A 9,593-nucleotide genomic window follows, 5' to 3' on the forward strand; every position below is an offset into this window, starting at 1 on the left:
ATGAAAGAGGCAAAGGGAAAGCCTCCAAAGGGAGAGTTCACTGTGTGGGCCAGTTTCCAGTTTTTAGGCAAGTGAAATTACAGTGTTTAGTGTGGCCTTCCTGTTTTTGCTCATCGTGTCCCATCCTTCTTCACCTGAACAGTAGTTCTTTCTACCATTTTTATTAGATATATATTTACATTACATACAGGGATACAATTCAGACCAGAATCATAATTTTATATGGCCAATTAACAAAATTAGTATTACTTTTGAAAGCTCAGAACAAATCATTGCTCCCATGTCTTCAAATGCACAGGTTTCCCATCTATCAGGTTTAACAGAACATGAAAGGAAACCGATGTCTCCCTCATACTCACTTGTCTCCAGAGGTGGGGGGGCTTTTTGCTTCATGATGATGTAGGGAGACTGAGAACCACCAAAACACCTTTCCTTCTGAGACAGCTGTAGGGGAGATCCACCACGCTCCCAAAATTTGTTTTGACTGATACAAACCAAGCAGGGAGAAAATATCATAAAAGTACCCTGTCTTTTCCTTACAGTCACAAAGACTGGACTTCATGTAACCATAGGTGGAGGCGGGTTTTTTAACTAAATGGCTCTGTGTACTCGGGTTTTAGTTAAAGCAATAAACACCATCCATCTTCTCATTAAAAAATTCAGGGCTGAAAATACTACCACCTCTTATCCTTGGCTTACTGGTACACAAAAATGTATGAAGGCTTCCTTCCCTCAATTACACCTCCTCAAGATAACATTTCTTAATTAACACCTTAATTAGCACTGAGAGGCTATGGCCTATAGTTTATTGGATCTATTTAGCTCTCCAAGCAGCTGCATTGCTTTTAATCAGCAGCGATATTTCCCAGAAAGTAGAAACAACACTCCTTTTCTAAATGTGCTGCAATATGTTTCATCATTTATCTCCCCATCCACCAAGGGGAATCCTGTGTAAAGGCATGCCTTATACTGGAGCTTTTGCTCTTCTCTGAATACCTGGAATTGTTTTTTCCTGACTGACAGTAAGAAATTAATTTCAACAGCAAAGGCTTGGGCAAGTGAAAAGACTCACCTCAGTTTTAATTCGTATCCAAAGGTTGTAGGAACTCGGGGTATTCACGTAGTGACTGATAGGGTGTTTACATACTGAGGCGAAGACAAGATCTCTTCAGTAACCTGATTAAAAAATGACTGAAAAAGCATATAAACTAAGTGTGCAGCACAGTTTGTCTTTTAACTTTTGGTTATCTCCAATTTAAACTAAAGACACAACAATAATGTTTTGGTGTTGCTGGTATGAGCAAGTTGGTATTACAATTTGGCCTGACCACCACAGAAAACAGTGGGCTGCTACTCTCAGCTAAGCAACTTCTGCTCTACCCTTGCAAAAGCAGGATATGCCTCCATGCTGCTAGGTTTGACAGGCTGTGCTAGTTCCTAAATTACAAGTGAAGTAGGATGCTGTTGGCGGGGTGGCCATTTTCAGCAGAGCAAATTACAGTCTGCATCTGAAACACAGCTCTTCTGAAATCAACCAGTTTCAACAGGAACAGAACTGAACTGTATTCCTGCTGGTATTTCAATGTAATGACAGTCCCTAATTTTCCCAACCACTAGAGCACTAAGCATGTGCCCTGGTAATTGTCTACTTTTGCAGCCAAAAAATCCCACAAAGTCAGCACGAGATGTGCATACACAGCATACAAGAGAGTAGCAGGCAGAGGAGCCTGAGAAGTGCTGAAAACAGTAAGAGCCTAAAAACACTAAATTGATTTTAAAAATGCGCAACATACTATCTTTTTCTGGGGCTTTCCCAGACAAAGTGCCTAGTAACTCACTGTCGATAAAGCACTGACAAGCGTTAAAATCTATCATTTTGTCATTTATGACAAAAGTTTAATTTATATTTTTATATTATATTTCAGTATCATTCTTCTTTCACTTTGGCTTACGCCACTTTCATTCACTTAGCAACTGTCCTGACCAAATCAGCGTAAATGACAGAAACCAGGTAACAATTTATAAGGTTGGGTTACTAATCCCATAGGAGTCTTACTTCAGCTGCCGTGCTGAGAAATTACCTCTCAATAGACCCACATCAGAAATACTGAAAATGTGACAGAAAACACCAAGCAAGAGGGCAGAAAAGAACATTTGAAAGGAACGTGTACTGCTAGGATTTGTGGAACTTTAATAGCTTTCCACCTCAATTTTGGCCATCGTGAACTCAAGCTGAGAGAAAAAATATATCTTTTTAATGAGTTTTACAACATGCAAGTTGCTTTATAATATATTACATAATGATGTAAGTGCCATAAAGAAAGTTGTGTGCTGCTCTGTAAAATGTATTAGATCATCAATATTTCTAGTTTCGTACTGAGGAATTAGAAATAATGATGAAGATTAGAGTTACAAGAATTAAAAAAATCCTTTGAATTGAACCATTCAGCCATCCCCAGGGAAATACTAAGGAATTTGTAGGCTGAGAAAATAGGTAAGTTTATAGGTTCTCCTTAGGTGAAAGAAGTCATGTTAACATCATAAGTTTTATACAAACTTTCCATATGGTGTAGTACCCTCTCTGCTTACCCCCAGGTTTCATTCCCTTGCACCCTCTTTGTGTAGCCCAGTTGGAAACACATTTATTAAAAATGATCCATCAACTTTTATACAGAAGGAGGTCAAACATCTTTCAGTAGCGTGATTCAAAACAAGAATATCCATTTAATCCTCCTGCAAATGACAGGCCAGGAGAGTTTACATTGGTAAGAACAGAGGCAAAGAAAGTTTGAAAAAGATTAATCCTTCCACTTAGTGCCACGTTTTCTTGAAGTCACCCCCACTTTCTCTTCACAGCCCACTTCTGTGGATGCTCTAAATTACTGGAGAGGAATGCAGACACCTGGAGATGTCTTCCTTCCAAATTTTTTTTCTTGTTTTTCCCTTTGCTCAGACATGTGTTTTCAACTTTTGAAATACCTGTGTGACTGCTGTGTACATTAGGCAATCAATAAGCTAGACCCATTACTGAACGGGACTAGAAAGGACTCTTGTATAGTTTTTTGACAATTTGATTAGAGAGGTTCAGTATTTAGCTACTTCTGAAAGGCCAGCTTGGCACATAAGTGCCCAAATGCAGCTTCAAATCTGACACTGAGCAAACTAAATCATGCTGGCTGTCAATAAAACATAGATTTCTATGTTCCTTTTTTTTTTAATGGGACTTAGTTTTAATGATATTATGCAAAAACCAGGCTGAGTCTAAAGTGATTGAAAGTGAAAATAGCAAGATAAATGTAGTGATTTTCATCATATACAACTCACTGTGCACTAACACCAATGACCACTGTAGGTGCACAGAAGACATGTTGTCTGGATCTAGGGTCCAGGATCAGGAACCCTGGCAAAGCTGTATTAAAAACTATGCCTACTTTTAAAGTTAGAAAGCAGCCTCTAGTGCAAAAGATTTGTGTTCTTTATGATATAATGAACAGAAGTTGGTGAAAGCATATGAGGTATAACAGAGCCTGATGAAATTATGTTTCAGTCTGCATTGTTTTCATTTAAAATAACTGCAATTTCCAAATTCTTAAGCTTTGTTTAGAGTGAGAATGTAAATCAACATAAAACTTTTGAAATGCTGATTCATGTGGAAACATGCGAAGAGTGGTCCAAAGTTCTCAGTATCTATTAGTGAATAAGTAACTTGATCTGGCCTGGTAAGTTTTCCAATTTTTATAAGGGGCAAAAGTGGCTTTTGCCATATTTGAAGCACTTTTTGTTGCAAGTCTCTAATTTTTGTGACAAAAGATGCAAATAAACTGCAGTAGGTAGAGAAGTCTGACTGATGCTGCAGAAGCCTAGGCATCTAAAATGATCAAGTTAAAGAAGACCTAAGAGGTACAGAGAACGAAGGAATAAACATTAAGTTAGGAATCAGAGAAATAAATCTCTTTGCTTTCAGCAGGGAGTGCAGTCTCCAGGCTGGTGTTAAGCTCAGAAAGATAAGGCTGTTATGGATATATTCCTCAGGCATAAAAATTAAAGGAAGTAGGAGAGCACTGAAATGGCTCTTTAATGTCTAGTGTGATTATAACTTTGCACCTGGCCTCACACATTTTCCGTCCATCATTCTTTTGCCTAAATCAAATGCAACACAACAGCTACATACTGTACAAGCTTTAACTGTCTCATTTCAGAAGAGTCAGAAATTATATTATTTACAGTTTATTGGAACAGTTGAATTATTAGATACCTTGAGTGATTCTCCAGACAGCAGCTGTTCCATACCTGTCTTGCTGCTCCCTCCCAAAGTGAAATAAGTTCTTAGAATAATTGCATAGGTTCTTAGATGTGAAACAATGCTGACACTCGGGAAACCCGGTGCTGACTCCATTAGCATTATCTTAGTTCATTTTGTTTTCTAATCAAAAGATCCCCTAACACACTAATATTTTGTCTTGCTACCAAGTAACTGATAAGCAACATAGGTCAAGAGCAATGCATTATTAAAGTTGTCTGAAATGTCATTTCTCACTTCGTGGTTGTAGCCACTTTGATGAGTGCACTTTCAGCACTAAAATATCAGGGATTTTTTTTGATGATGTCGTGTTAACCATAGACCTACACTGAAGTTTTGTCAAATCAAGCATTAGGTTGAGCAAGTTTGTGAGAGAACTAGGGAATTCTTTCTGCTGGGAGCTTAGCCACAAGATAATAGTAAAACTGTTCCAAGTCTTCCTCGGCATTTTTCAAGGAGTTTCAAAAATGCCTCGTTATCTTCAGATATTTTAGGGTTTAATTTTCTAACATACCCTACTAACTATTCATTACTAAGGAAAGAGAGATACTTTAGGGTGAGCTGAATTGCCTCCTTGGTCTCCACTGGCTGTGCTGGCTAAACAGTAGCTCACTAAGATAGGAGCTTCAGACTCCTGCAGTACCCCTAGACACCTTCTTGCGGATTTTCCTTCCAATACTGAAGAATTTTAACCCAGAGAGACAGGTCTCACTAACGGAGTCCCAGACTAAACTCAGCATGGCTAAAGTTATACAGTTATCTTTTCAATATGGAAATGACAGAAAAACCTCTGAGAACCCATCTGACAAATTTATTCATACAGTTCAGACATGATGTGTGGAATGGTCCTTGTTAGGGGTTCTTTCTTTAAAGGATTGCATTATGCATTGGAGGGGTTTGCAGCCACTGGGAGCTGGCAGAAGGGGGTTTTACCCCTCGCGTGCCGACACAAAGAAGCCCGGAGGTCAATGCTGAAAGCCCTCTGGAAGGCAGCACTCAGTGCCCAACACACAGTGAAAATGGGGTAGAGCTCTTCACCCAAAAGTCGCTGTTATGCAGGCACGCAGGCAAAGGCAAAGAAGTAAAGAGAGGGGACTCTCTGTATGTTCTCCACGCAGGTTTATTCCTGTGAAAAGACAGGCACAAAGAGGCCAATTGGTGGGAGGTTCCAAGGGTCTTATACTGGGTACAGAATAGGTGGGGAAAGGGATCTCAGCCAATGGGATAGCGACAAGCAGTGGGACAGGAAGGGAACCGATGGGAACAACACATAGGAGGGACTCAGGGAAGGATCCAATAGGGCATCAAGGAACAAGGAACTCTCTAGAACTAATACATATTAAAGAAGGAAAATGAACATACATAATTTCATACATAAAACAAGGCGACAAAATATTAACCAATCAGGGGAAAACATGCAAAAGGCAAAACAAGGGAATCATGGGTTCTCACCATGACTGAAAGTTACATGCTAAACTTGGGTTGCTAACCACCACAGCTGGTTGTCTGAGTTCTCCTCAGAACAAAGAGTAGCTGCAGCCACCTGCACCGCTACCATGCATGGGACATGTTACATACAAATAGATTTTTTTATATCTTGGGAGAGCCAAGAGATGAAACATGACTCTAAGATTAATAAAAGTAAGTGATGTCATCACTGTTCTAGACCGGACGCCTTCCACTTTGACAACTCCTAATGGTGCTAAAGCAAGTGCTGAAAGAGTAGAACATTTCTGTAAGACATTACATATCCTGTAACAAAAGAGAAAGGAAATGAAAAACAAAAAATCCATAACAAAAGAGAAAGGAAATGAAAAACAAAAAATCCAGACAGCAACAAATTTACAGTAATACCTTTAATAGCTAATCAATTAAGTTGTACACAGAAAAGATTTTCTTTTTAAGAAACCTGCTTCACCATCTGTGATATCATGCTGCAGAGGTTGGATGGCTTCCATCTCAGTAGAAGGGGAAACCAGTGTTCCCGGAGACAGGCTGGGTAGGCTAGTCAGGAGGGCATCCAAAATGCAATATATATACTTGGTGCTTTTAAAGGACTGAAAATAATTAAAAGACATATCAGGCCAGAGAAAGGAATCAAAGAGAGAAACGTAAATGGCAGTTTGGAACTGTTTAACAGCATTTTACTGGGTGTCCAAAAACCACTTCCATACCTGAGAGAAAAGGCTATGTGGATTTAGAAAAGAACCTGGTTTAGTGGGGAAGGGAAGGCAGCTATAAAGAAAAGGAACTAAAAAGTAATATAGAAACAAGATGAAAGTAAAGGGGAGGAGAAGAGGAAGGCAATGAATATAAACTAATAACTGCCCAAAACTGAGAGAGAAGCAAAGAAAAAAATTAAAAGCAAAAAAAGATCATTGACCAAAAGACCTAAGGTATAGACAGAAGACCTTGTCTGATATTAGTTTAGGAATAAAGGGAATCCTAGTGAAGGAACAGAACCATTATCAGATGGTAATGGGAGGAGTATAAATAATAATACAGCAATGCAATGTGTTGTGAGGAGAAACGGGGTGAAGTATTAATCATCTCATGATCAGGACATATATTCCACCCCCATATTAAAGCAAGGAAATGTTAAAAGGTCTCTAAAGTTGGGCATTTTGAGATCAGTAGCCTTAAATATTTGCTTCAAATAATTTGAAAGCATTAATTTTTCTGTATTGTTATCATTGCTTTTCAGTAGTTCTTAAAATACTGAGGTTTTTCTGAAGGCTAGAAGAAGGCCAGTGAGGTACTGATATTTAAACAGGGAAAATTGGATGATGTCAGTAACTGCAGGCCTGCTGTCATAATAACACTGGAAAAAGATGATGGGATGGCTGATAGGAGACTTAATGTACAAAGAATCAAAAGAGAGTAAAAACCCTAGTCTCAGTCAATATGGGTGTATCAGAAATAGATCTTATCAAGGTAACTTAATATATTTTTAATAAGATTAGAAATTTGGTTGCTGAAGATAATCAAGTTGATATAGGGTACTGAGGTTTCAGTGAGGCATTCCATTTATTACAACACAACGCTTTGATTAAGAAATGAGAGCAGTGCAAAATCAACATGTAATATATTAAATTGATTAAAAACTGGCAAACAGTAAGTCTCAGAAAGTGCTTCTAAGCAGAAATTATCATTAGCCTGTGCTTCTAAATGGGGTCTGAAAAAAACTAGTTTTACACTTTATTCTATTTTTATCAATGATATAGAAGACAACTTTAAATAGCAACCCATAAAAGTTTGCAGCTGGCAGAAAAGCAGCAGGTACAGGAGATAATAAAGAAGGCAAGTCACTGCTGCAGAGCTATCTGGCTTGCTTGGCAACATGAGGTCATTTTAATGTGGAAAGTTGTAAAAACCTACATGTATTCACAAAGAATGAAGGATATATTTATGATTGGGGGACTGTACTGCATAAAGTAGTGATGATAAAAAGGACTCTTGGGGTGAAGGCAAGGTCAATGGGAGATAATCAGCTGAACAAGAGTTGCCAGTATGATGCTGCAACAAGATGAACAGAAATTTGATAACACAGTGCTCTTTGATCTATCAGACAAAACTATAATAAGATCTAATCGTTAGAAGTTAAACCTTAGTAAATTCAGGGTGAAAAGGGAAATACATTTTCAGTTAGTGAAAGTATATATATCTCTTTTAATGTATGTGATTTTAAAATATTGCTCGGTGACTTGCTTTTTATTTTATTCATTATTTTTCAAAAAAAAAAAAAGAGGCAAAAAGGGTGATTCAGGCATGGCTTATGTTACACAGAAGACTGTACAAATTCATCTCACTCTGTTAGTATTATTCCTGCATTTTCCATGCGCTTGGCTAATGCCTTCATTCACACTTTTAGCAATGGTGAAACCGCTGTCATTCTTGACAGGTAACTCCAGTTAATGCACCTCTGAATAACCACCATGGTTAATCACAAATAACTATATTTTCAAACTTAGGTGGGGATTTGAAGTGTTATCAGTAGTGCTACAGGTGGCATTGTTCTAGCCATTCCTTGCTGTATAAATTGAAAATAGAAAAATAATCGAATTCATAAAAAATGTTAAAGCCTCTTTTTTTCCATTTAAAAGCTTAGCACAAGGTCTGGGGGTCTTAGTTGACATCTTTGCTCTGATTCCTGCCTTCAAGACCATCTCCAAGTGCTTAAAAAACATGTTGGTTCTGGGCACAACCCTCCCAGTAGACTTTGTTCTGTCAAAGTGCTTTGCTCAGCTTGGAATTCACAAGCCTGTGCCATTTGCAGCAAGAGACAACTCACTGTCTTGCCATCCAGACAGAAAATTCTGGAGAAGTTTGACTGGGAGCAGTTTTCCCCAGAAATGGTAGGATCTTTCCGCTCTCTACAAGAAGGACTGAGTCCCTGCTCTTCCTTAGTTCCTGGGAAATCACAGTGCCAGCCCTGTGTAAAAGACAGCAGCTCAAAATCTTTTAGCAGGGTTTCGTCTAAAAATTTGAATCGAGATACAAATTAGGCTTTTCAAATAGGAAATAAAGTTTTAATCAGCCACAAGTACTCTAAGTGTTATTAAAAATCATGACCTATTTACCTTATTAAAAATAAGAGACTGAAAGCATTTCAAAGTCATATTTAAGCCTCCTGCTGACATTGCTATTCTGAAATAGGGGGACTTTATTATGTTACTTGGACGAGTGTTAAGGGACATTACTGACATTCTCCATAGTATATAAAAGTGGGGAAACAGCTAAAAATGTTTTGGTTACCTCTCAGACTTGCAAAGAGAAAGTATTAAAAGTTAACAATTAAATAAGTGGAGTATTTTCTTATTAGAAAGAAAATTAAAGTTGTTCTTGACCTGCTATTTCAGCCTTCTATCTCAATATAGAGTGAGGGGAAATTAATTATTTCTCTGATATCTGGAAGCAATTTTAATAGAAAAAGAAATAGAATGAAAGAAAATAAATAATTCTGAAATGGCAGTTAGAAATCAGATGTGACGTAGACACCAAACAAGATTCTGGGGTCAAGCCATACCAGGCCTTCCTCTAGTACAAATGAAAGGTAATCCACAATTATGGGCTCTAATTATTTAATAAAATGTTTATTTGTATTTCTAATTCTCTGGGTGAAATTCAATCTCCTGCACTTGTATGAGGCCAAAGTAATTGGGGGTCTGTCTATGCATTGGTTGTGTAAAGGGACTGGTGAGGTGAAATTCATCCTTCCCAATCTGAGGCTCATGACTACTCCGTGCCGCTCCAGTTCCCCGGCCAGCTGCTCTCATCTGTGCCTTTGCAATGC

Source organism: Aphelocoma coerulescens, chromosome 2 (assembly GCF_041296385.1).
Source record: "Aphelocoma coerulescens isolate FSJ_1873_10779 chromosome 2, UR_Acoe_1.0, whole genome shotgun sequence".
In the NCBI taxonomy this organism is placed as follows: domain Eukaryota; kingdom Metazoa; phylum Chordata; class Aves; order Passeriformes; family Corvidae; genus Aphelocoma; species Aphelocoma coerulescens.